Source organism: Emydura macquarii, unplaced genomic scaffold (assembly GCF_026122565.2).
Source record: "Emydura macquarii macquarii isolate MOO-44397 ecotype Brisbane River unplaced genomic scaffold, CSIRO-AGI_Emac_v2 contig_3122, whole genome shotgun sequence".
NCBI classification, from domain to species: domain Eukaryota; kingdom Metazoa; phylum Chordata; order Testudines; family Chelidae; genus Emydura; species Emydura macquarii.
Window position 1 is genome coordinate 1225074 of NW_027133259.1, and position 26426 is coordinate 1251499.

Consider the following 26426-nt stretch of genomic DNA (forward strand, 5'->3'; position numbering starts at 1 on the left):
TATTTGCTCTTTTGGATTCATCAATGGTTGTACATATTAACTCTAGTAAAAATCTGGTAGTTACATAATTCCAGACAATGAAAGTGTTCCCTGGCTTGTAGATTTTATGCTTTAAGGAGCTAAGATATTAGTTTGGTCAGTGTTTTTGTTGTGCAGGCTCATTATCTATTAGATAGTTTCGTTCAGATTAAAAGGTACCTGCATGCACTGAGATGGGTTCCATTGTTTAAAAATTCATTGCTGGTTTTAGTGAAAGTGCTTTAAAATCTGTGCTGAAAAACATAAAGTTCCTTGAGGTGTAATAGAAAACATTAGTCTGGACTTGCAAGGGAAGAATGTGGTTAAGATTATAGTGACTGAGTCACTGTCAATGGGTGGTCCAGAAGCCATATGGAACACACTAGGTTTGGGGCTGGACCACGCTAAGATAGGTAGAGAATTGAACTCATAACAAAAACGTGTAAGGAGGAGAACCCAGACTGTTCTGTACCTGGGGGATGGGGCGGGAAGGTGTTTTGATGAGGGTAGGAAGGGGATAGTTGTTTTGGTTTCTTTACTTAAGTTTTGTTTTAAATTTACCACACAACAACATAAAGAACTTTTTTCAAAGTCTTAATCTTCCCTGTTGTCGTCTCTGTTTGGCTTCTCAGATTGGTTGTTTTCTTTCCATGCACTTCGGTTGTTCTGTTTACCTTTTAATGAGACAGTTACAAAATGTCTGCCTCGCTCTCACCGCCATTTTGTAGCTGGTTGGTGGATAATGAAGACTGTGAGAAATAGAAAATAAACAGCCTGGCAGGAGGAGATGTCAATAGGAATACAAAATCTGCATGTTTTATTTAGATGCTGCATTGTTGCCGACTGGCTGCATTTAAACAAGCGACTTTACAGTATCTGGACGAAGACCAGCTCCCGAACTCGAGGAGCTGACCTTGGGTCCACGCCATTAACTGTTCTTTTCTGTTGGCACAGATGTGCTGCTGGCAGAGTCTCCCGGAGCTGGAGTCTCTAACCCAGCTCTGAATCAGAACCTGCTTACTTTGCAGGAGGCCACCGAACTATGTCATTCATTCTGAATCTGATTCACAGCTTCTTTAATATCCAGGATTTAAGCTACAGAATGTCAGATTTTTCTTTTAAAAATCTGAATCCCCAAAATAGCTGTAATTAAGCTTCTTTCATAGAGCAACAGCCAGGAAGGTCTGTGTAATATTTATGGGATTCTATAAATAATGTTCACAAAAATTAGTGCAGTTTGAATTTGCTGCAAGCATTTGTCTTTTTAAGTCATGCTCTAAAAACGCACAATAGACACTAAAAGGGATTGTAAGAAATCATTACAATTATCTTATAGACATGTCATTTAGTGTGTGTGGGGACCAGTGAGAAAGCAGTTTAATGGCATTTATTTGTTTCCTTTATAAACTTATAAAAAGCTCTTTTTGTGTGTACGTGGATAAGGGGGTGGTGATGAGGGGTGCTTTATATACACAGTAGGATGCAGATACGAAGCTTTTTAAAATTCTGCCATACCTTAATAATAGTAGTCAGTTACTCCCAGTATCAGCACAGTATGTCTGTTTTTAAAGTGGAGTCAGTCAATGTGCCAAACACCTCAGAACATTGTGTGTACAGTAATAAAATAAAGCACAGTAGACGAGTTCTTCGGGGATCACTCTTTTCCTTTCTCTTTCTCGCTCGCTCACATACACACAATAAAGACTTAGAGCTACAAGTAAGGTTAGGAATTATGTAATATGGAGTAAATTCACCAACTGAGGCAAATTGCCCTGTGAAGAAGGCCAGTAGTTTCCTGAGTGAGAGGCAGAAAAATTGCAACTTTGTCATTTTAAGGTTTCCCTGGAAATAAAGTATGTGCAGGTTTTTTCCTTACAAATACCAAGCTTTCATTTAAAACAAGAACTAATTAAATGGAATATTATACATAGCTATTCCCATTGAAAAGACAACGGCTGCCAAGTCAGCAACCATACCCTTTCAGAAAATTCTTCAGACAGATAAGAACCAGGAATTAAAGGGATCCAGATTCAGTTCCTGGCTCTCCCCCAAATTTTAAGTGATTTGCCCAAGGCCACACGGAATCACAGAATGCCTCAATTCCCCATCTGTCAAATGAGGAATACTATTTGCCTATCAGAATTTATAAATTACTTTGAGATCCTCAACAGAAGATGCTACAACAGTGCAAATCATTATGACTAAAGCTGTGATCTACAGCTCCCATTTGTTTTAATGAAGTGTTGACATCAAAGGCTGGTTAGAATCACATTTAAATGCCAAGCATCTCAAGTAGCACCGAAGAACAACCAACTATCATTAAATAGCATTTCTTTAAATATTACCTTTATTGTCACTTCCACACTCATTTTATCAAAGATGAGCTTTCACTTTGGCAACCCTATTCACAAATTTACTCTGCCACACTAGGTAAATTAAAAAGAGATGTGGATGACAATTAAGAAGAGACAGTGACAGGTTGCTAGTAACCACCCTGAGTTACTGTAGGACCATCCTTCATCTTTTCATTGTCTGTTTAGGTACTGACCATCCAAAGAGTTCCACATGAGCAGACCTCTGTATCTGCACAGAGTTCCGTTGAAGAGATGCACCCACACAGAGCTCCTTGCAGGCATGGAGCTTTAGACTGTAAACTCTTCAGGACAAATACCATACCCCACTTTGTATTACATGTCTGTTAAGTGTCTAGCATGCTGCTGATGCTATACCGAAAAGTTTGTGATTTGTAGCCAAAACTAAACTCTTATTTCTGCCACTTATTTTGGCTAAGACTAAATATATTACCTGTACAATGTCTGTTGCATCTATCCAGGGGAGGGGATGGACAGAGTACAATACCTGTACAATGTCTGTTGCATCTATCCAGGGGAGGGGATGGACACTCTGTCCTAACTAGGGATGGGCAAACCTTTCAAATGATTTTTTTGTGTTTGAAAAATTAGCTCTAGGAGGTGAATTTTAATATTCTGTAACTTTAAAAACATTTTTCCCCAAAGGATTCTTCAGTAAAAAAAAAAAGGTTTTGTAGTAAAAGGGAAAAATGGTTGATGTGTTATGAACAGAAGTACCCATAAAAGCTAGGTTGGTACAAGGAGATTCCAAATGTAAACTGTATGTGCCCCCTGAACGAATCCATAAATGCATTACTTTCTTCTTCTTCTTCAAACCCCTCCTCAAGAACCACTTCTCCTCTGTTGTCTACAAGAAATCAGCCTGCCAGTGATGTCTGTGTTGAGGAACAGTCAGCCATCTTTATAAAAGGAAAAAGAACTTTCCAATTATTTAGACCCCGCAAGTTATGCAATAATGTATGTTTGTATCTGTGAGATCTTCTCTCTGCCTCATTCTCCCTTCCCCGTTTTTCTTTACGTTTGTTATGCGTACTGTTCACTTACACCTCTGCTTGACTTTACTAACACAGGTTGTCCTCTTGATTTCAGTGTAATGCACATAGAGGTAAAATTACCCGTGTACGTTGCCATTTGCAGGACTGGGGCTTTGGCACATTTTATCTCAAATTAGATTGAGAGATCTTCACATCAGGGACCCATGTCTTTCTGTGCCTTTGTACAGTGCATATCACAAAAGTGGCCAATCCTGATAGGGGCTATACAAATAAATAAAAACACACACAGTTCAGATGTGGTAATCTTTAAAATCTTTACACTTCTCTCATTTGTCTACTTAACATTGCCAATGTACTATTTCCTGACACTCAGCATAGGGATTACAGTCTATTCCCTACATCAGGTATGGGGATTTCATGAATACTGTGGTAAGTTAATTACATGCAAAGAAACTGTAAATATTTTTATAGTAACAATAATATGTATTTTTTTCATTCAGATTTTTCTCACTCACTTCACCCAGATCCTGTTTCACAGTGTCTGCACATTTGTTTTTCAGCTACATCTTCCATAGTTGTCTACTGTGCAGAACATGAACCCAGTAGCACTTGAGTCAAATTTACAAAACCAATCATGTCTGAAAGCTTTCCAAATCAGACAAGCTAGTTGTTCCATCACCAGATCTAAGAAATGCCTGTCTATCCTATCTGCCCAATAATTCTAAGATGAGAATCTGGATCAATGTTCTGCCCAGAGTGAGGGAAAGGCCTGTAAATTTTCCATACTGGAGGGCAGGGGAGAAATCTGTAAAACTGTCATCTAGTTTCCCTGCAAGTTTTTACTGACACTATCTCTGAAAGAAAGTTTCATTCTCAGATATGTGTGTGTGCAGGTTTTCAGAAACTTTTCAGAGATTTTGATGCTTGTAATTCATTTGCATTTCACTGCAGAGTCATTGCCACCAGTGTATCTTTATAGTTCATCAGACCCACATGTCTGTGTTAGAAGAGAACCTGCCCGGCTCTTCATGAGGTGTGTTTTAGTATGTGTTTTGGAATTAGTCAGACAAGTTCCATGAGTTGCATGCATCAGTGGCAGTGGACAGTCAATTAGTGTGCAGGACTCCAAATATCCAGCCTGCCTGTCTGAGGCTTCTCTGAAAGGATGGTGCTGGGGGTACTAGGGCTATGGCACACAGTAGGTTACGTTACCCTTGAAATGTTCAGAGGTGCTATTTTTATAATGTTGTTCTTTTTAAGTATGGTATATTTCTAAAGCTACATTGCAACCCCAGTTATTCAAAGGTCTCAGAGCACACGCAAAACCTTTAGATAATTCATGTAGAGAAAAATGTAGTCCTGTGTGTTTATTTTCTTCATTGAAAATGCTCAGTTTTATTTTATCCTGACTTTTTAGGACTTGTCAGTAAACATGTTCTACTCTGGATGAAGACGCAAGCAGTTTGGCTTGCAGCACCCTCTTTTGCTTTTATTTGTACAGTATTTAGAAACTCAACCAGCTTCTGTTGATCAATAATGTGCAGGAATGTAAGCTTAGGCCAAGTGAATAGCCATCTTTCATTCCTTTCTCATACTTAACATCAAGTGTCAGAAATAATCAAATCAGTTTTTGAAACAAATTAGAAGCCTATAGTACCTGAAATAAGTCTTCATAACATTTAGGAGCATCATCTGTGTTAGATTTTGTGTGTTGATAACCTTTTATATTGCATGGGGGTGAGGTGTTTCTGATTATTCCTGTCTTGGCATCAATGTGACCCAAGGCATGAATTTAAAATATTTTGAGTGATGTGAAACCCAAGATAAACATCAACTTTAGAGGTCTTGCCACTGTCTCATAGCTAATGTCAAATATATATAACCATTCAACAAAAAGTATTTGATATTTTTGGTGCTAGTTGCCTCCCCTACCTCCATAGGTCCCAAATATGCAAACCCATGTAACATTTTAATAGATTATTAAAATGCTGTCTTCGTATCCAGATACAGTTATGAGGCTGATGAATTGTCAGCAATCTACACAGTATACTGATACATGTTGAGATGCATTACATATTGAAAAGATGTTATACTGTAAGCCTCTATTTTATTAGAGAAGATAATAAAAACTAACTAGTTGTACTTCCATTAGTACAATATGCCCCTTGTTTGTTTGTTTCCATCTCACTACAAATAAAATGTAATTTATAGTTTACTTACTGCACCCTTCCTCTCCAGTGCAACTAGTTGTAGTCATGACGGTCTATTGAGTCTCTTTCCTTTAACTCTCACTAATGGTTGCATTTGCATTAGTCCTAGGAATGAACAGACAGGTGAGTTTTGTAACAGAGAGCACTTATGAGCTACTCACAGTTTTTTGATGGATAGACAATAATTTAACTCAAGCTACGTGTTTCCCTCTTATCGTTTATTAGTTTGAGAACTCTCAACTTTTCACCTTTCTTTCCAGATATTATTTTTTCTTTTCACTAATTAGGAGCTCTGTCCAGCAAAAATTATCAAGGGCCACGGCTGAGCCATGCAAGTCCCAGGTTTTGCACTAGTCCAACCTGTTGCATATAGAAGAAAATGTCAGCCAGCTGTGGAAGACTTATATTAGCCTGTTGTAAAAAAATGCAAAATAGAAAAGTAATGGATCTTTCTGCTGAATCCTGGTGCCTGCAAATTCACATTGCATATGATATTTCTAAAGAGAACAGTGCTTTGTGGGTTGCCATACTCCAATCTATATGAAAATTAATTTGGAAATGTAATCAAACAGTTGTACATTCAAATGTCTCCTCCTTGTGACAAGCTAACTATACTTTAGCATTAACAAGTTGACTGATTCTTCCATCTGGCATATTTGCAGTTAAGGCTTTTCAAAACCATTTATAGCAACTGCATTTTGGATTTTTGTAAACACCCTGATTAGGATTGGGATTGTATCTTCAGCAGAACAAACGCCACCACCACTGCTCTAGCAACATCATGGGTTCCCATCCCCACTTTACTTGAGTGGATGTTGATTTTTTTTTAAAATTATTTGTTTGTTTTATAAATCCCCAAAGAAATGTTGGAGCAACGTTAAGGTTGGGTACTGCAACACATAAAAGTCAGGAAATTAAAATATTAAGGTTCCCGCAGCACCATAAAGTCAGAGTATGGTATAAAAAGTATTAAATATATTTTAATGAACACAAATAGCATGTGAAAATAAGTATTAAAATATACGTCTATCAACAAAAACAGAATGTGAAAATATTACACATGCAGCGTATGGCTGAGTTAATATTGCTCCAAGGATATTGACTTCCATATTTCCTGGCTTTTGTGCGTTTAAATGTTCAACTTCAACATTGTATTGATTCTGGATTTTTTTGGCTATTTTTCCTTTGGTTTAGGATTGTGGGTTTTTAGTATTTTTTTCCCCAATGTATTTTACAGGCTCTCATTTTCTGGCCATAGTAGAGCAGAAAGAATTGTTTGATGTTGAGAACCTTGTTAATGTTATGGCCCATTTTCACAAGGAGATCAGCTTTTATCCCCCCCTCCCCCACCCTTTATTCTAGACTCAATTGTCAGTAAGGTTTACTGAGCAAAAACACTGGAAGTATTATGGGAAGAAATATAATCAATGCAGCAATAAGGGACAGTCCTTCAGAATCCTCCCTAGTGGCTGTGAGCCAGACTAGAGGTTACTGTGAGGTTACTGTGTCTGACTTTCACCAAAATACCCATCTACTTCTGAAAAGACTGACGGCAGTCTAGTACATGTGTAACAGAAGCCTTATTAATATACGCTCCCAATATATAGACACCTGTTATGTTAGCCCCCAGTACAGAGCCTGTGTTTCCTATTTTAAACACTTGACATGTCCGGCTACATTCCCGTCCGTCTGCAGTTGCTCTCGTGTGGTACTGCAGAGCAGCTTGTATGTGATACCTCCAGGGAATGAAGAAGGGGGCTAAATAAAGTTGCGGCAAACAGATGTCAGTGGACCTTGCCAAATGCTAATTTTCAAGTCAGATAGTTTGAAAGCTTCATTGACGAACCCAGACTTTGTGATACAAAAGAAACCTCATAAATGCATTGCCTTATGAAGTATGGATTTCTCAAACATGCCTGCTTCTTTGTCAGGAAATGGCACTGATGTAAACTGATGTATTTATTTTATTAACAATTCATTAATCTAATAGGCAAAATAATAATACTCATTTTCCTGTTTCTGCATATGATAGAGTTTAATTCCTCCAATGGTTAGAATCCTTTGTAAAATATAGCCCTCCTTTAAGGTTGTTCCATCATTTAGCTATGACCGGTACAAATCATTCAACAGTAACATTACTTTAAAGGAAACTTTTTTCCTTTTTGTAAAATATTTGTTCAATACATTCCAGGGACTGGATTTAACTCAAAAAGATCCCTATATCTCCCCCTTTAAAAAAAAAAAAAGAGAAGGGGGGGTGGGTTAACCAAATATTATACTAGAACAGTATTGTGGGGTACAACTGCTGACACAACACAATGGGAACAAACTCTGAGATGAACCCACTGGCTTGTACTGCCGATCTGTCTTTCTAGTATCCAGCTCAGTTCCCCTGACTAGCATGGCTGGATAATTTGTGTATGTACTGGTAGAACCGGGAATATAGTACCATGTTATAGATTGCATGCAAGAGTTAGCACAGCTCCCAGGAAAAATTAATTGTTCCCACTGGTCACAGAAACAATGCTCATTCCCTGTTCAAAACCAGGCCCGAACATGCTTGGAACTAGCATGGTTTTGATCCCAGTCTGGAGAGAGCCTTCTGGAACGCTCATATGTTGCAAATAGTAATCAGCAGGTGTTGCTTTCCGTGGGATTGTGCAGGTACTGTGACATCTGCATAGAATTAAAATTCTAAAAGGACACATGTCTGCAATTCTACGAGCAGTTTTAAAAATTGTTCTCGCAACCCACGCTCGATACTGTTACGTTCTGTTTTTGTTTCCAAAGCCTTTTTCATGGAACTGTCTAATGATGTGGGTATCCTACTACTAGATGTTGATGAGTAACAATTGCCAGCGTTTGTAAAAATTGTAAGTCAGAAAGAGATTGCAAATACCTGGTTAGCTGCACTGTTATCATTGGTGCCACATTATTTATAATTGCTGTGTTTTGCATGCACTTGCACTGCTGCAGCATGCCCTTCTGATCTGTGATGTGTACGGTACTTTTGGCAATTAAGAGATTCTTATATTGGTTCAATTCCCCATTGACCTGCTGGATGACTTTGGGCAAGTCTCTTCCTCCCAGAGTCTCAGTTTTCCCATCTGTAGAAATAGGCATAATGATAGTGATCTCCATTGTAAAAGCCCTTTGAGATCGAAAGATGAAAAGCACCGTGTAAGAGCTAGGAGGTGGTGGTGTTATTATATTTATAATACTAAACACTTAGGCCAGATTCTCAGCTGCTTTCAGTAAGTGTTGCGGTATATGGAGCTATGCTGATTTACACCAGCTAAGGATCTGGCTCATAGAGGATGGCTACAACTTGCTAATTTATTACATAACTCTAACTATGTAGCTATAAAAAGCCATGCAGCTTTGGAGATACAATTACAAGAAAGTAAACCATTAGCTCAATGAGTAGTGTATGAAATTGGTACAATTATTACACTACCATGTAAATTTTCATAGCATTATGTGAGGATACTATCCAAGTTACTTCTTAATGTCATGGGAAGTCATGTAGTTAAATCCACACACTCCACTTTGAAAATGTACCTCCACCCAGATCCCTCTTTTATATCTGTAGAGAACAACTGCACCATTCTGAGTATATTTGAAAGAGATTATGTGTTTTGTCCCAGGTGGGAGTTGTTTCCTCCTTTATGGAATGATCTGTGTGGGATGATCTTGGGACAATCTTCAGTAGGCGAGGGCCATCATGTGGCCATATGCCTCTACAGTTCTCTAGTGCTCATCCCCCCCCAACCCTGGCAGCATGACTCAAGAGTCTCAATGGTTCCATCTTCTTCTGGGGTTGGGTGGGTGGGGAAAAATGCGTTCACAGAAAAAACAATCAAGCTCCAGGTTGTCTTATCGATTTCTGAGAATCTCTATGGCTCCAGGAGAAGCAATGTACAGTCTTCCAGTCCACACAGTTTCTGCCATCTTCCCCAGCATACTTGCCTGACCCCACAAAGCATGTTCTGTGGGGTGTGAAGCAGAGGAGGGTGGTGCTCCCCTATCCATATGACCTGCTGCGTGTGGATCTGAGAGGCAGTCCCACTCAATCGAGTTACCATTGTTTTCATGGGGTTAGCTTGTAGTCATAGCACTGTTACAGAGAAATAATTCCTGTTGGGCATTTTTTGAGTAGCTATGGCCATATGCTGCTGTTTATAGTGAAAATGTGCAGAAAATGTTAATATCCTCCAAAAAGTATTCTAAAACTGAGCTGAGCAAGGTTAGGCTTACCATGAGAAAGAAAGAGTCTGTGGTAATCGGCTGTGAGCTGGCTAGGAATTAATTCTAACTGAAAAGATAAAACCAATTCAGAACAAAAAATCCCTGTCAATACGCTGGTGGAGGGGGGAGATGTGAAGCCCTGCAGCACAATTGGTAGAGCAGAAATTGTAATAAGATACTTTAGAATACAGAAATGTACAGCACATTTTGCCAAGTACCTCGCAGCCTGAGATGAAGCCCACACATCCCAACCCTTTGCAAATGATCACTTTCTGCTTACACATTTATAGTTTGCCACCCCGGGAGTGGGTGTTTACTGAGAGCAAGTTTAATATTGCTCAGAGCTGTATTCATTTTTCTCAGTTTTCTGTAGTAACTTACTGCATTTTGCCATGGTGGCATACATATGACTTTGACTTTGCTTCATCGTCTCTCACATTACTTCAGACCAAACCCAACTTTTTCAGAGTTTGCATTTATTTTGAGGATCTTCTGTGTGGAACCATTTTTGTGTTGGAAATTGAGATGACAGCATACAAGAGAGGAGATTTACGGGTTTGTACAGAATTTCAAGGAATGTTTTTGATAAGTTTTTACACTTTTCAGCATGCATGTCACTGGACCATATGGGCCTGTGTTATTAGCCCTGGTCACCAGTCTGCAGGAAATACCACAGATCAGGCCCATTCCTAATTTCTGTTCAAGCAGATTCTGGAAGAGAAGGGATCCTCTTTGTTTAAAGTCTAAGGGTAAACATTTCAAATTCACTTAAGTAACTTAAGAGCCCAAGTCTCATTTTCAAAAATGACTTGTGGCTAAGTTTTATTGACTTCCAGTGAGATTTAGGCTCAGAAGTGTCTAAGTCAATTCTGAAATTAGATATAATGTCCAAAGTCATGTAAGTGCTTTTGCCAATTTTACCTTAGAACTGGAAGTCATATTAAATGCATTCTCTTCCCATTGCTTTCATAGAATTAGTGTCTGGGCTTGGGCAAGTAAATCTTAACTTCTCCATGCCTCATTTCCTCACTGAAAGTTATGGAAAAGAATATCTAACTAAGACTGCAGTCCTGCAAAGATGTATGCACGTGCTTAACTTTACACACGGTGAGTAGTGCTGGTCTAGTCCGTGGGGCTACTATTGTGCATATAAGTAAGCACGTGTAAACCTCTGCAGAACCGGAGCCCTAGCTGGTTGTCATTTAAAAGTGACTGTTTCCGGTAGTTACAACCCATAGTATCTGAGGGGCCACAGTTACACTTGGAGTAGGAGGTACTTATGGTCACTTGGCAATGTAGATTTTTTACTAGCTCCTGGTGTGCCTCCCAGGGATGTTTGATGGCTATTTGTAACATGCTTGAGATCATCAGATAGCAAGTGCTATACAATCAGGAAGTAGTATGCTTTATTATTCTTGTGGTTCTGCAAAATCTTTCTGGCACCAGAGCTAAATTTTGGGCACTAATATTTTGAATCCTTTTAAACAGAACGTTGCATATCTCTACACACAGCGTCTCTGCATCCTTTCCTCACTTCCGTAGTCTCTTCCATTTGTTTATGACAAAGAGTATAGATACTGGATGGAATTTTCAAAAGCACCCAGTCCTGAGCAGCAGCCTCACTCTGTGGGGAGTATTCCCATTGGCTTCAACAGGAGGAGAGTTAAAACTTCTGAAAATCCCACCCAGTATAATTAACTTTATATAGAGAAAATGGTAAATCTTCTTTTGGTATCAGTGGTGGCTTTCCTTTTGCTTTGTTTCCATGGAATGAATAGGACTGAATCAAAATACACATGAATTACATCATTTCCTTTTGTTGTTGTTGTTGTTACATTAATGAAACCTAGCATGTAGTGTGTGTGTTACTTGTTATTCTCTTGGAACACATGCATTGCGTCTCCTTTTTGGTGGTCATTATTTTCTTTATTATTAAGCCATCATCTAGCACTATAACAAATCATAAATTGCCTTGGCTCGTGCCATCCGATCGTATGCAAATGAGAGAAGAAGTGCTGTGCTCCTTCATGTGGATGCTGTTACAGTTTACAAGTAGCTATGTAAATGGGGGAAATGATTTGAATATCTCTAATAACAGTAGATATATACGGAACTTGTCCTTTTCTGTGATTCTGTGACTGTTCACAAGAATCTGATCATATTTGAAATATTCCTTTGATATATTGGACTTAAAAGCAGGTTAGCATAAGCCAGGTTATTCTGAATAAATTTCCAGAAGGAAACATTTCCTGGCAGTGAACCACTAAGACCAAGTACTTTTAATTCTTTATAAGTATTTGCTGGTGGTTATAGATCTCAAGATTTTCCAATAAAGGAGACGGCTAAGAAGATATTCTTTGGGCTATCATCCCAAAGTTTAAATCAGCACATCCGGGGGCATGGATAGAATATGTGGAATGTTGGAGAACAAAAATATCAAAAATTCTCAAGAAAAAAAAATCCCACCAACCTAGCAGATGTGTGTGTGTGTGTGTGTGTGTGTGTGTGTGTGTGTGTGTGGAGGGGGGAATGTGTTAAACCTGTGAAAATTAGCACTGCGGTGCATTTACGGTTCACTTTAAACATCAACATTCTGCATGGGAGAGGAAAAATAACTAACATAAAAGTGGGACAGAAGAGTTCCGCCTTTTCAGGGTCAGTTGAGGAATACTGTCGAAGTTGAAAAATACTGGTGTTAATGGGAATCCCTTATAAATCAAAAACAACAAGAGTCCTGGAGCACTTTAAAGACTAACAAATTTAATTTCTGCAGGCATAAGCTTTCGTGGGCTGCAACCCACTTCGTCAGATGCAATAAATAGAAATCAGATGGGGGTATATATATACATCCAAGGGTAAGGAACAACAATGGGAAGGTTTAGGTGTTAGCAAAGTCCATTCAGTTAGGGTAGATGAGGCCTATTCACAACCATTGGTTAGAAGGTGAGAATGTGTGAACAGTGACAATTACGTCTCGTAATGAGAGAACCATTCCAAGTCCCTGTTCAGACCCAGTTTGATTGTATCAAGTTTGCAGATGAGTTCCAGCTCTGCAGTTTCTCACTGAAGTCTGTTTTTGAAGTTTTTTTTGTAGAAGTACGGCAACTTTCAAGTCAGCTACAGAGTTTCCTGGGAGATTAAAGTACTCTCCCACTGGTTTATGGGTGTTACCATTTTTTATGTCAGTTACATGCTGCTTTTCAAGGAACCAAATGGAAACAGCAGTGGGGGGTTTGTTGTTTTTGAATCAAATAGAAAATCATAGTTTCTCTTTTCAGACTCTTTTGTCTTTGCACAGTGAATGTTCTGTGGTCACAAAACAATGAAGTGTTGGTACACTGGGGTCCCTGGTGGAGCACATGGTTTCCCTGCTGCAGTCAGGGGGTCGGGAGATCCTCCTCACTGAACCCTTTCTCTCTGGCTGCATTGGGTGGAATTGGGAAGCTGGTGGAGACTTGGTGGCTCTTCAGGATTGTAAAAATTGTATTTGTGGCCCTTAAGCCAAAAAGGTTGGGACCCACTGCTTTAGCACATTCCCATTCTGGGAACCTGCTTTCAGGTCCAGTTTGCTTTGTAAAGGCTGGTCATTTTTTATTTTTATAACAATCTTTACCATGCTGGCTATGGAAATAAAAATTGGCTACTCTCAGGCCTGCAATGTGCAATTTAAGGTGATACCTATTTAGCATGTGTTATATTTTCCCTCTCCTCTTCTCCATACGTTCCAGCCACAGGGAAGCCATTTCAAATCTTTGCCCATTACAAAATGTAAATGCATATTCATTTGGGTTGTGTTTTTTGGGTTTGGGAGGGAGAGGGGTTGTTTCAAAAATTAAGAGATAATCCTGTAAACAACCTGTAAAGAACAGTAAAAAAATATTTATGCTATATGTTGTATGAATGAGTTTATTTTAAAGTCAAAAGTAGATCACTAACTAAATCTTCTGAGGAAAAGTCTATATCTGATGTATAAAATTCCCACGGGGGAGAGAATTGTGAGCATCCATGGGATAGCAAAGTTTGTTCCTACATGATTAGAATGCTAAGTCTACTTAGTGTTAGTAGTGGCATAATTCTTCTCTGAATTAATTATTCTGTCACTTTTCTTCATCCCTTTGCTTGAGTTTCTTGCACTACTTAGTGCAGAAGCTGATGTAAGAGACTAAGAAATTAAATATTCTCCATCCTATCGTCAGCTTGCCCCAGGAAAGGGGTGGGTGGATATGAAGAGAATAAAATCTTGATGCCCTCGCCTTTTGTGTTTTCTTTTTACAAATGAAAGGGAGCTTCATTCCTGTTTTATTTTCTTTCCTGGTTCATCCCTTGATAAACAAAACAAAAAACAAAAATAAACCTCCTCCGCCTCTCATTTCCCTCCCACGGTCCCCAGCGCATTCCTTCTTTTTCCTGGTAAAACTAGCAAGACAAATGGGCAAACTCAGCTCTCTTGCACATGCCCTTAATACATGGAAAATAATCAAGAAATAGCTCTGGCCTGAATGTGATCTGTAGCACTTGGTAAGTATCACTAAAATCTGCATTTTCTGCCTGGATCTCTGTTTACGCAGTCATCAGTTTATCCCCAAATGGCTTTTTACAAATACTGATTTTAAAAAACACTGGGGAAATGTTAAAATACTTTGAAAATTGTCTGTGATCTACCTTAGAGAAACTTTTGGGTTAAGGGTGGAATTTAACAGATTTAGGCCCCGATTGTCTAAATGTTAAAATTTACAGACAGTAAGAGAGAGAACATTTATTCTTCTTCGAGTGCTTGCTCATGTCCATTCCACCATAGGTGTGTGCATGCCTCCATGCATGGCTATCGGAACTTTTTTCCCCTTAGCAGATCCCATAGGGCCGGCTCCGGTGCCCCCTGGAGTCCTACATACATGCTGTGGTATATGAGGTGCTGCCGGTCCTACGCCCCCTCGGTTCCTTCTTTCCGCCCATGATGATTACTGGAACTGCCTGCGCTTGCATTGCAAGTGCTTAATTCCCCGTGTTTTACACTTTATTCAGTAGCACTACCAGCAAGTGGAAGTTGAGCCCCTCGGAGGACTCAGTGAGCCACTTTGCTGAGGCTCTGACCGGCAGCAGACACTGAACCTGTATGCATAGAGGCAAAGCTCCGTGGTCTCAGGGACTCCTAGACCACGCTCTGTTCCCTGGGCCGCTATGCGCCACAGACCTTTAGGTGTCAGGCAGGTCCCCAGGGACAGCAACAGCAAAGGTGCCAGCCACGGCCATCTCGCGACCTATGGGCAAGGGGACAGAGTCAGGGGGTCTAAGAGACACCATCTGCCCTGACTGGCTCCTTAGGCCCTCAGTAAGGGTCCTCTTGGCATAGGGCAATCGGAAAAGGCCCTTCTGCTGGTGAAAGCAGGGCAGTGCCCTAGCCTATACCCTTCTTCAGGCTTGGGTGAGCCAGAAGGCCTTCAGACCACTGGGCCCTTGAGATAGTCCAGTGAGCTAGGGCCCCGGTTGTCCCCGGCCGTCCCCGGCCCCTTCCTCCCTCTCAGTGGCAACTCCACATCCAAGAGGTTGAGGCTGCCTCAGCCAGGAGCAGCGGGAGAGGTCCCGCAGGCAATGGCGGAAGTGGTCCTACTCGAGGTACTTCCTCGTCCCCCGGGGGAAAAAAAAAATAAGGGGGATTTGGGGACGGTGACAGACCTATGTCTTCTCACAAATACCGAAATGCCTCTGTCCAAGGCGCGGGAAGGAGTGGGCTTCAGCAGAGCTGGGCTGCTGGCAGCTCCCTGCAAACTTCGGCCCACCTCCAAGGTACTGCTTGTCAGTCACCTATAGTGGAATGGACACAAGCAATCACTCGAAGAAGAAAACAAGGTTACTTACCAGTAACTGATGTTCTTCGAGATGTGTTGCTCATGTCCATTCCACAATCCACCCCCTGTCCCCGCTGTCGGAGTTGGCAGAAAGAAGGGACTGAGAGGGCGTAGGGCCAGCAGCACCTCATATACCACGTCATGTGCGTGGGACTCCAGAGGGCACTGGAGCCGGCCCTATGGGATCTGCTAAGGGGAAAAAAGTTCCAGTAGCCATGCTATAGTGGAATGGACATGAGCAACACATCTAAAAGAAGATCAGTTACTGGTAAGTATTTGAAGTAAGCGGAAGGTGTGTATAGTTATGTCATGTTAGGTGGGGCTAATTACGCTAATAAAGAGTTATTAGTTTCTCATGTCGCAAAAGGGTGACGATTCAATATGGACAGCATCCAGTATATCACTACAGACATACCTGGCTCAATCCTGTTTTGCACAACAACCTGCTTGGAAAACAGGCTAGAATGACATGGGGCACCAAGGGCCAAACATTACGCACTAGTCCTGGAAGTCTGTTATTGAGCAGCAGAGTACCGCGGTCCAGTACGGGCTCACTCGTCTGACGCAAAGATGATGGATGAACAACTGAATTTCACCATGTGTATTATTTCAGGCAATACTTACTTCAGTCTACTCCTTTACCATGGTTACTGGTTCTCTGCAAGACTGCTCTGTCCAGTGTTCACAGAGAGGAAAGTGTAGCAAAGCTCGTGACAGAACTGCGTGATGTGCCACGTCTACCGTTAATTAAAGACTTCTTTAATCCACCACATTGTCATCTGCCCTCACAGTGACCGTTGTGCATAAATTTACCAGGTGAGGGATTTACAGTAGAGGACGTGTGGTAAGCTTCATGGTCCACAGAGAAAGTGACTAATAAAATTATCATGTCTTGGACCCCACTCAACATCAACCTGGGTTTGATTCACCACGAAGGCAATGGAGCACTCTGAACCATTTTCGTATCGGACATGGAATCTGTGCTGCAGTGGATTTTCGGTGGCATTTTAGAGAAAGTTCACTATGTTGACGTGGACAGCCACAAACTATGACACATATTGCTGAGGACTGCAAAATGACTCAACTTCCTGGAAGTCTTCATGCCTGGAACATTGTTGATGAGCGCTGTGGCTTGGCTTGACTGGATTGCATATGCCAAAAAAATAAAAATCGTTTCTTAGTTTGACAGGGATGAAAATAATAAATCAGTTTACAAATCTGTAGATTCCTGTAGGTCTCTCTAGTTTAAATGTAATGTTGCTATAGTGTAGCCAGGGCTTTAGAAAATTGACATCAATAAAGAGCAATTAGAGGCCCATACGGTAGACACCTGCTTGGAGGTGTCTAATGGATAGGGGACTGAGGTGGGATTTGAGTGACTTGGGTTCAGTTCCTGCTGTCATGCTATGGCGATGAGGGCCATACAAGTGTCTAGATCAGCGGTTCTCAACCTTTTTTTCCCCGAGTACCACTCGGGTCAGGTACAGTCAGGTCAAGGACCACTTGACCTGGCTGTACCTGACCTGAGTACCACTCGGGGAAAAAAAAAGGGGGGGGGGCTTTCGCAGCGGCGGCGGGGTTCCGCGGCGGCGGCAGGCTGGGACTTGCGGCGTGGTTTCGCAGCAGGCTCCATGGCGGGAACAATGCCCTCTGCTGGAACCCTACCACCATTCCCCTTTTCAGCGGCACAGTTTCGCAAGGGTGGGTGGGAGGGCCCTTCTGGTGGCGGCGGATTCGGCGGGGCAGTACGGCTCGTGTACCATCCAGCCTTCTTAGGCGTACCACTGGTGGTAACCGCTGGTCTAGATGATAGAGAGAAAGAGATGTCTCCCATCTGCAGGAACTATATATTCAATGTTCCAAAGAGAGTTGGACATGTAATCGTGGAAGCATTCACTAGCCTTATTGATGCAAAGGGGGAAGCTGAAAAAAATGATCTTCAAAAAAGGAAACAGCAGAGTTAACTGAATTAAACATTGGAACATATTACCTATGGCTATATACTGAATACAACATGATTAAAAGAGGAAGACTGGAATAGTACATTCTCTTCTTTAGGATGATCCAGCATAATGTACTCAGAGCTTTATTTCACATTACTATTGAAAAGTTGTGTGGTCACCCCAAATGCAGGAGAACAAAACATTTCACTTTTCAACATGCAGTGTGTGTGTATTTATGTATATAATTAGTGATTGATACAGGTAGATATAATTAAAGCCTATTCAGAAGTGTCATCCACAAATAACAACATCACAAGCTACTAAGAATCTAATGACATGTTGCTGAACAGTAGCTGTAATGAATCATTTAGACAGGCTGTATTGAATTCTCATGCTTGGCTGATTAACCTGACTCTGCAGTTCAGTTTATTTATTGTTTTGTGTATTCCAGTGTATACTGAAATTTTGTTCTTTAGGGATTAAAAACAAGTCATCCAAGCTGATAATGGGGTGGGCAGGTTGGGACATTTTAGTCTGAGCTTTTAAAAAACTTCTTAGCTGCAAAAGTACAGGAGACTTGAGGGGGAGGGTTTTTTGTTTTTTTGTTTATTTGTTTTTTAGGCTTTCAAGATTTATAGCAGCTACACTGAATAGTTTTAGAAAATTCAAATCACAGTGCTTCATTGAGGGTAAAATACTGGCCTTATTGGAGGGTCAGCCCAAGTCCTATGCACCATATATGTCCCACTAAAGCCTTTAAAATGGGATTTAAGTGATGTTTTCATCTTGTGCTGGAAAAAATTTCACACATACGGAAAACATTACTGAAAGGTCTGCATTTAACAATTCTCTTCATGTTTTTGAGCCTTTTTCATCCCAGTGATATTCAAATGTTGTTTTTTTCTTTTCTTCTTTAAACAGGTAGTGTGACGTCCTGCAAAACTGTGTCTAGCTATCTATGGAAGACTCACTAATAGAAATTTAAAAAATGAAAGATGTTAGACTGGTCATCTACACAGAGCAATTGACAAGGTATGCATGACAATCACACTAGAGATGAATTTCTTTCAATTGCATAGACATTCATAATGGATTATTTCCAGCAATCAAGTGCAAAAACGATTTTGCAAAAACCTTGAAATGATGCTTTTGAACTTTTGCTTCAGCTTTATTCATCAAGGCATGATGTCATGTTTTGGCTGATTGACAAAGCAAGCATCCATATGTATCTTTAAATTAATGATCATTTTAAAGTGTTAATTTTCTGTTTTTATAGATAATAATGGGAGTTGTGTAAGCCAAAAAACCAACACCTCATCATGATCACTACTGAGGCTGCAAAATAATCATATTGTGGGTTCATTTAAATCAGTGTGGTCATGTTGTGTTTTGACAGACTCCCTCCAGTGAATGCCATTTCTTTCTCTATTTATATTAGATGTGCTACTTGGACCTCTTGCTGTACGCTGTTTTGCACTGTTTAATAAGGAGTTCTGTGATCCTGCAAATTCCCCGTCTTAGGAACATACAACAGTATTTCTAACCAGATGTCTCCTGAAATTAATAACAATTATATGAATAAAAAGCATTTACGTAGTGGCTTCTGAAGCTCTCACAGGATTTTACAAACATTAGAGTGAAAAGAGACCTTGTGCAAAGAAGAGCTAACACAATGCTATACACCACTTAAGTTTTACTTAAGCTCTCTACTTAAGTGGGACTTCAGTGCTGCATAGGCCTTGTATTGGCCATCTGCACAGGAGTGAATTTTAACACATTACTGAATTAAGCCTCACAACACCCCTGTGATATAGGGAAGTAGCTATTCCCATTTCACAGATGGTAAAAGTGAGTAACTAGCTCTAAGTATGCAGAAAGTACATAGCAGAGCCAGGAAGGGGACCCATATTTCCTGAGCCATCATCCAGTCCTTTAAACATAAGACCATTCATACCATCCTGCATCAATGACTGTTTCACTGCATTTAGTGGATTCTCCATATGCATATTATCAGCTCTCCGTTCTCCTGTACATAGCATTAACAACAAAAAAGACATAATACTCTCAACTAGTGTGAAGCATGGATCACACTTCTCCAATAAGAAAAACTTGAGATATACGATGTATAAAGACCACCATAAATAGCAGCAGATGGCCTTGATAAATTGAGCAATTTAACCCTAACATGTTGGTAAGGATATCATTTAGTATGACTCCTCTGTATGTTGTTGCATAATGTTGATGTGGAAACTATACGAATCTTTTCCCAATGTATCATTCTGTAAATACCAGGATTGCTGATAATGAATTATTGTAGACTTTGCTTTTTTATACCTGTTGTATCTTTCTTTTGATTCTCTTTGTAAAAGTGAAGCAATATGTTAACTGTTTTCATTCTAAAAACAGCATAGAAGATATCTTCTCAAATGGAAGAAAATATTATAACGTTTCTATTGAAAAATATTTTTCTAGTCGATATTATGTAACAACTGCTATTTTTTTAAAAAACCCCACTCATTTGACACCCAAACAGACTGCAGTATAGAGCAATAAACTGAAATAGATCATTCCTCTTCCCTCTGCTCAGGTCTGTTTCCTTTTCCATGGATAGTGTAAATAGTTTTCCTAAAAGTTTTGGAGTCATGCTACAAGAGGATATTTTATTTTCAATATAGAGAGATGGAACTTCATTTTAAGCCAAAGCTAATGATAAATAGTAATGGATGAAACCAAGTGTTGATGCAGTACAGCCAAGGAATGAATGTGTGTATTAAATTCCAATGCAACACTACCATTAATACTTCAATAAATGTTGATTTAGTGACTTCATGGAGTGGGAATAACAAGCTGAATATCATGATTTGTTTATAGAAATAGCTGTTTTTGTTGATCAAAAAATATTTGGAGATATTATGCTGAACCTCAAACATTCATGAGGGATGAATCTGCACTGAGAGAATACTTTGAGTATAGACTTGCAATGGCAGTATTAACTCCTCAAACCAGGATCTGGATTTTCTCAGTAAGCGTTCCTATGGCTATCCGTGAACAGCCAATGAATTTCAATGAGGGTATGAAACTGCTTTTCTGTCTAAAAGTCTTGCCTTATATTTCTCTATTGAGTTTGTTACTTACATACCTAAACGTGAAACAAACACATTGGGGCAGATGCCTGGCAAAGGACTACTAAGCATAGTTGAGGAAGGGAGCGCAAAGGTGCTCTTTGCACTCCCCCAATCCTAAAGCCAACACCCCCCCACACCCCCCCCCGCACAGTCTAGAGCAAACTGACATTGCAGACTTCCTGTGGGACTCCTATTCCTATGAATCTCTGTGGGCCCTCAGGGGTATAGAACTGCAGCTCCCAGTTTGTCAAATTGAGGAGTGGGGCAAAATGTGGATGGCCTGAGTCTTGGGGTAGGGCTGGCTGCTCCTCCTCAGATGCATGCAGTGGGTCATGAGGAGCAAAGAATTGGTACCCCCGCTGTTCCTGAAACTTCATGCAGGAATGAAGAACTTCTTCCTCATTCCCCATGCTGCATCTCTGGTTCCGTGTTAGAGTTTCTTAGGGTAAGTCGACTCTGCTGCTGGGAGCATGTCTCCTAGCCCATGTAGACAGACTCGCACTAGCTCTCAGTAAAAATAGCAGAGTTATGAGAAGTGTGTGTATAGTTTATGTTTGGATTGTGTGTGTGTGTGTGTGTGTAATTTAATAAAAAGTTAATTGGAAAAAAAAGCACTGCGGATATGGTAGCTTGGGCAGCAGTATGGGCTCCGAAGCCCAACTGGCCCCTGAGTCCAAGCTCTCCGGTGCCACAACATACACACTAGCTTGCGCCAAGCAAGCACAAGTCTGTCGACCTGGGCTGGGAGGCATGCTTCCAGCTGCAGTGTAGATGTGCTCCAGGAGTGAAGAGTCCATGTCTGTCCAGCCAGGTAGTTACTTACATGGCCTCATCAGTGTCGATCCTGTGAGCACCTTGCAAGCATTAATCGGTTTACTTTGCTCAACCCTGTGCAGTAGGGGAGTACTATACTCCCATTTTACAGATTGGGAACTGAAGCACAAATGCCAGATTTTCATTCAGCACCTACAATTGGGGCCAGATGTTCAGAAGTACTCAGTATGGAGCAGCTCTCACTGTGACATATATGGCCAGATTTTCGGAAGAGATTAACACCAATCTGCTGAGCATTTTTTTAAATTCTTCACACTTATTTTGGTGCCTAGTGGGAGCTGGATTGTTCTGAAAAACTGGCCTTAAGACTTATACATGGTCATGAAGGAAATCTGTGGCAGAGCTGGAAATTAAACCCAGGTCACCTGACCCCAGATGTCTGCATTAACCATAAGAACCGTCCTTTCTTCTCTTCCCTACTTTCCGTTATTTCTCATCTTCATGAGCCTTAGGCAGCTTACAGGTGCCCACCTGTTGCTCCCTTCTCCTGCCACGAGCTTCAGTGAATGGGAACTCTCTACGTAGGCTTAGAAGGCTCATCAGCACTCTGGTAAAACTCAGACAGGATTGTCTCTGATCAAACAAACCCGCTATGGCTTGCGAGGGGCTGGGATGGTCTTGGTGATCCTCCTAAAGCTTAAAGAGCGGGAGAGCAGGGCTCCATGAGCCAAAGGCTTGTGATGGGTAGGTGATGAGGCTTCTAAGCCTCATTGAAGATTCTCCCCTTCTGCTGATCTCAATAGGTCCTCAGGAAGAGGGTCAATGCCCCTCTGGCCTCCCTGCCACGAGCTTCCTGCTCTCTCAAGCTACACACCCATACCCCATGCAGATTTCATAAGGTCTGCAGGAGTCAGAACCCCTTCCTATATTCCTCAGCAGGTCTGCAGAGAATGGGGACTACATAAGCGCAGATGGCTTGAGGGAGAGGAAATCAGGAGGACATTTCCCATCAGCCTTGGAATCTTTGTGAGTCTTTTGAAGTAAAAATATGTATCTTTAATTGATAAGCCTCCCTAGCAGTTGGATTTCACTTTGAGATCTATGTCTGCAAGGAAAAGAACTGGAGAGACATCTTTTTATGTTTCATATGAAAGCTTAGGTCTCTCACCGTCCTCTGCCATGCTGTATTGAGATCATTGGAGCTGATGTTCCCTGCTGACATTACTAAACCAAATTTTAGTAATTCCTGAACACAACCTCAAATAAACTAAATGTTGGTGCTGAGTTCTGGATCTTATATAGGTGAGTCCAGCAGAATTGGTTTGATCTCTCTTCTCACATCAATGGTTTTTGGTGGTGTGGTGTTTTTTGGTACAGAGGCAAAATAAAACCTATCATGAGCTCTTTTGTGTTCAGATCAACACTTTTATTTTTAGGGCATCAGTAATTCAGGAATCCCTTGTCTGAGTCACTTCAGATGGACCATAACATTTCCCCCTCAATCTCAGATATAAACTACCAGTTTTGAGAAACAATATAACTTCCATTGTGGATTGTAGAGAGGAGCCACAGTTAATTTTATAATGAAAACTCAGCTGCAACTTCAGCTGTGTAGTAGCGACTGTCATTCTGTAATAGAAGGGGAAGGCAAGCTGAAATGGAGCACCCAGATGAGCTGATTCTCTACCACATATCCTACCACAATCCTTAGTCAGGCAAAATGCCTATTAAAGTCAGTGGGCATTCTGCTTGAATAAGGAATTCAGAATTTGGTCCTGATTGAATTACATGGGTAGGTTCAGAAATACTCTCAACTTGCCTGAGCATAGGCATGAATCCTCTGGGGTAGGGTCTATTTTTGGGCCAAAAAAGCCAGTAGGTCACTTTTTTTTAATAACGAGGTTGTACAAGGGGGTCCTGTGTTATTAACTGTACTATACAGAGCTGAAGCTGGTGACTTATGGACCCTAGTTTGCCTGAGGTAAAGGAAGATTGGAATGGAAAACTGAAAACACAAAAGGTGCTAAGATTTCACTGTGGCTTTGTGTTTTGACTGCATGTTACGGAAAAGGCCACAGATGGTAGCATAGATAGGGCCTCCAGATTACTGAGCTCCATGTGGAAGGTGACCTTGTGGTTTGATGGGTCGGCTTTCCATGAGTAATTTGCTATTAGGCAAACCACTAATGCTTATCCACAGTGCTACTGCATCACCTTTATTGGGAATGTTAAATGATGTGGTATGCACCACAGAGACCACTGTCCAGAGGAAAGTGCTAGGAGAGCGTGAGTTAACCACAAAATACTTAGCATTCTAGTGTGTGCTGAAGAAAAATGTCGCAGAAAACAGGATTTTCCTTTATCACTCTTTGTGCACTGTGGTTTTTACACAAGCTGCAGAAGAAGTTTTTTTTTTTAAGTGCTGCTTCTCCAGAGCAGATGGCAAACAATGATTAACCAATTGCTTCCCAGTGCTCACTGAATAGAGGCCAAGTCTAGCCTGCCATTCAAAGTCAGTGTAGCTTAGTAATAATTAGATATAGGTCTGAGCAACAGAATTCTGATCTGAATCCAAACTTCCCAAAGTTTTGGAATGTTCAGATCTGGTGTCTTTGCTCAAACCCATTTCTGATATCAGTGTTAATCTAGATGGATGAAAGGAGACTGCATAATGCTAATATTTGGTGCTATTCATAACGCCATTTACAATTCCTGTATTGTAAGTGAAATATTTATGATTATGACAGCTAAACCCTCGCTCTTGGGCTTTTATAAGCCCTTCTTATACAAATCTGGGATCCTTGTAGACTACTGCCTAGAATTAATCTCATCCCTGAACATTCAGGCGTTCTTGACATGAGGTTTGAATAAATGCCTTGCTTTAGTATTAGCGATTTTAGACGTATAGCATCAAGGGCAAAGGTAAAGCAAAACACATTTGCTATGCATTCACATTCCCAAGGCTCTTTGTATGTTGTTTGAGTACTTAAAGGCAGTGATGTTTACTATGGCCCAACTTTCAAAGTAAAAAGTAAATAAATAGCTTTCATGGCTAACTAATAATCTGGAGAAAATATCAACCATCAACACAATTATAATAATTGGGAATAAAGTTTTTGGACTTTATGGGCCAATGAAAGACCAGGAGAGGAAAGCCGGCTAAAAAGCACATTAGAATGAATAATACTGCACATCAGGAGATGTTAATTCCCTCAGCAATCAGAAGAGCCAGAAATGTATACAGGAAATATTTACCTCAGAGGTATTCCTTGTGAATTGTATCTGCGTGGATATACACTGAGTGAAATCGTGGCTCCATTGAAGTGGCAAAATTCCCATTGACTTCAATAGGGTCAGGATTTCACTTTATAAGTTTAAACAGAGACCACTTAAGGGTTCTCAAAACCAAAATAATATCACTGACATTAAAAAAGTTGTAGGTTTTTTAAAGTTTTCTGAAGCAGTGTTGCAGGACCACGTACTTGTTTTTAATACATCCAAACAAAGCCATCTTAGTGATCAAAAGATATTGGAAAATACCACATTTATACTTCCTCTATTTTGTCCTGTCTATGTGTACGGATGTGCGTTGGTGGCGGGGGGTGGGGGGTGTTATTTAATTGAGCTGATCAAGAAAGGGAAGGAAATGGAGGGGGGAGGGGGCTGGAAATCAACATTTTAAAATTTCGAAATGTTGGCCTGCTCTAATATTTGCTATGCACTTCTTCTATAGGCATGTACACTTAATATACTATGTATGATTAAGTATATAGCAAAACTTTTTAACCGATTGTAATAAAACATGTAAAACGTAGACTATAATGTTAAGGCATTTGTTCATTCAATTTCTGAGTGAAGGTGAGGGATTTTTTTAAATGATTTGTAGTTAACTTTTTAAAATCTCATTTAAGAGGTAGCAATGCTGTCTGCATATTTATATCGCAAAAAAACTTTGGGGGTAAGGGAAGTTTTAGCTTATCTGCCTTTCATCTGTCCTGTCCGTCTTAATTTAACGTATGGCATGAACCTACCATATAATTCAGTGGTTCTCAGTCTGTGGCCTGGGGGCCAGAAGTGGTGCCTCACTCCCCTCCCGCTGGCTGCAGTAGGGAGCCGGTGCCTAAGGACCCAGGCGGAGCGTTGCCGTGGGGCTGCAAGACGGGTGCAGGCTGCTGGCTGCAGCCAAGGGGACGGGAGATCAGCGCTCCCCTCTCCTGGCTGTAGCAGGGAGCATAGCAAAGCGCTCTGCCTGGGTCCCTAGGCGCTGGGGTCCCTGCTGGAGCCAGAGGGAGGGGAGCACTGATCTCCTGTCCCCTCGCTGCAGAAGGGAGCCACTGCCTAGGGACTCAGGTGGAGTGCACAGGGCTACAGGACGCATGCGGTTTCCCTGCTGCAGCCAGGGGGACGGGAGATCAGCGAAGAGGCAGTCTTGCAGAGCAGCCAGGAACCAGGACCCACCATGCTTGAGGAGAGGGGCAGGACTCCAAAAATCAGCACCTAGTGGGATTTAAGCCACGCCAGGCCATGTGCTTCAGTGTGTAGTGACAGTCACTCATCTACACTAGTGCTTTGTCTGTGCGTGTGACAGACTGTGAGTAATCCGTAGGTGTAAAATAGTGGATGTAAAAATGAGCACAGTCGCATCAAAATGTTTACTTGAAAGATGTAGTGATGTGCAGTCCTTACTGGTGTGTATATGTCAATACAGCTTTTATGAGTTGAGAGACTGGTGGCCCTTCAGGGTTGTAAAAATGATATTTGTGGCCCTTCAGCCAAAACATTTGGGAACCACTGATATAATTATATATATAAAAGGGCAAACTTATTTGTGTGCATAGCTATGTGCACAGAGTTGACACTGGAGTGAGGGTGGGTCCTTAAAGTTTAATGTGTCT

At 40.9% G+C, this 26426-nt stretch overlaps 1 long non-coding RNA gene across 3 annotated transcripts in view; it reads left to right on the top strand.

Moving 5' to 3' along the window:
• The window catches only part of LOC137141902 (uncharacterized), a 128230-nt gene that overhangs the window by 89765 nt on the left and 12039 nt on the right, over positions 1-26426 (top strand). For 2 of the 3 annotated variants that reach the window (XR_010916770.1, XR_010916772.1), the window contains 2 exons: positions 18554-18664; positions 19071-20680. This is a non-coding gene — a long non-coding RNA (uncharacterized lncRNA). Of the gene's footprint in view, positions 1-18553; positions 18665-19070; positions 20681-26426 lie in introns of those variants that run through there. The other variant, XR_010916771.1, reaches the window with a different exon arrangement.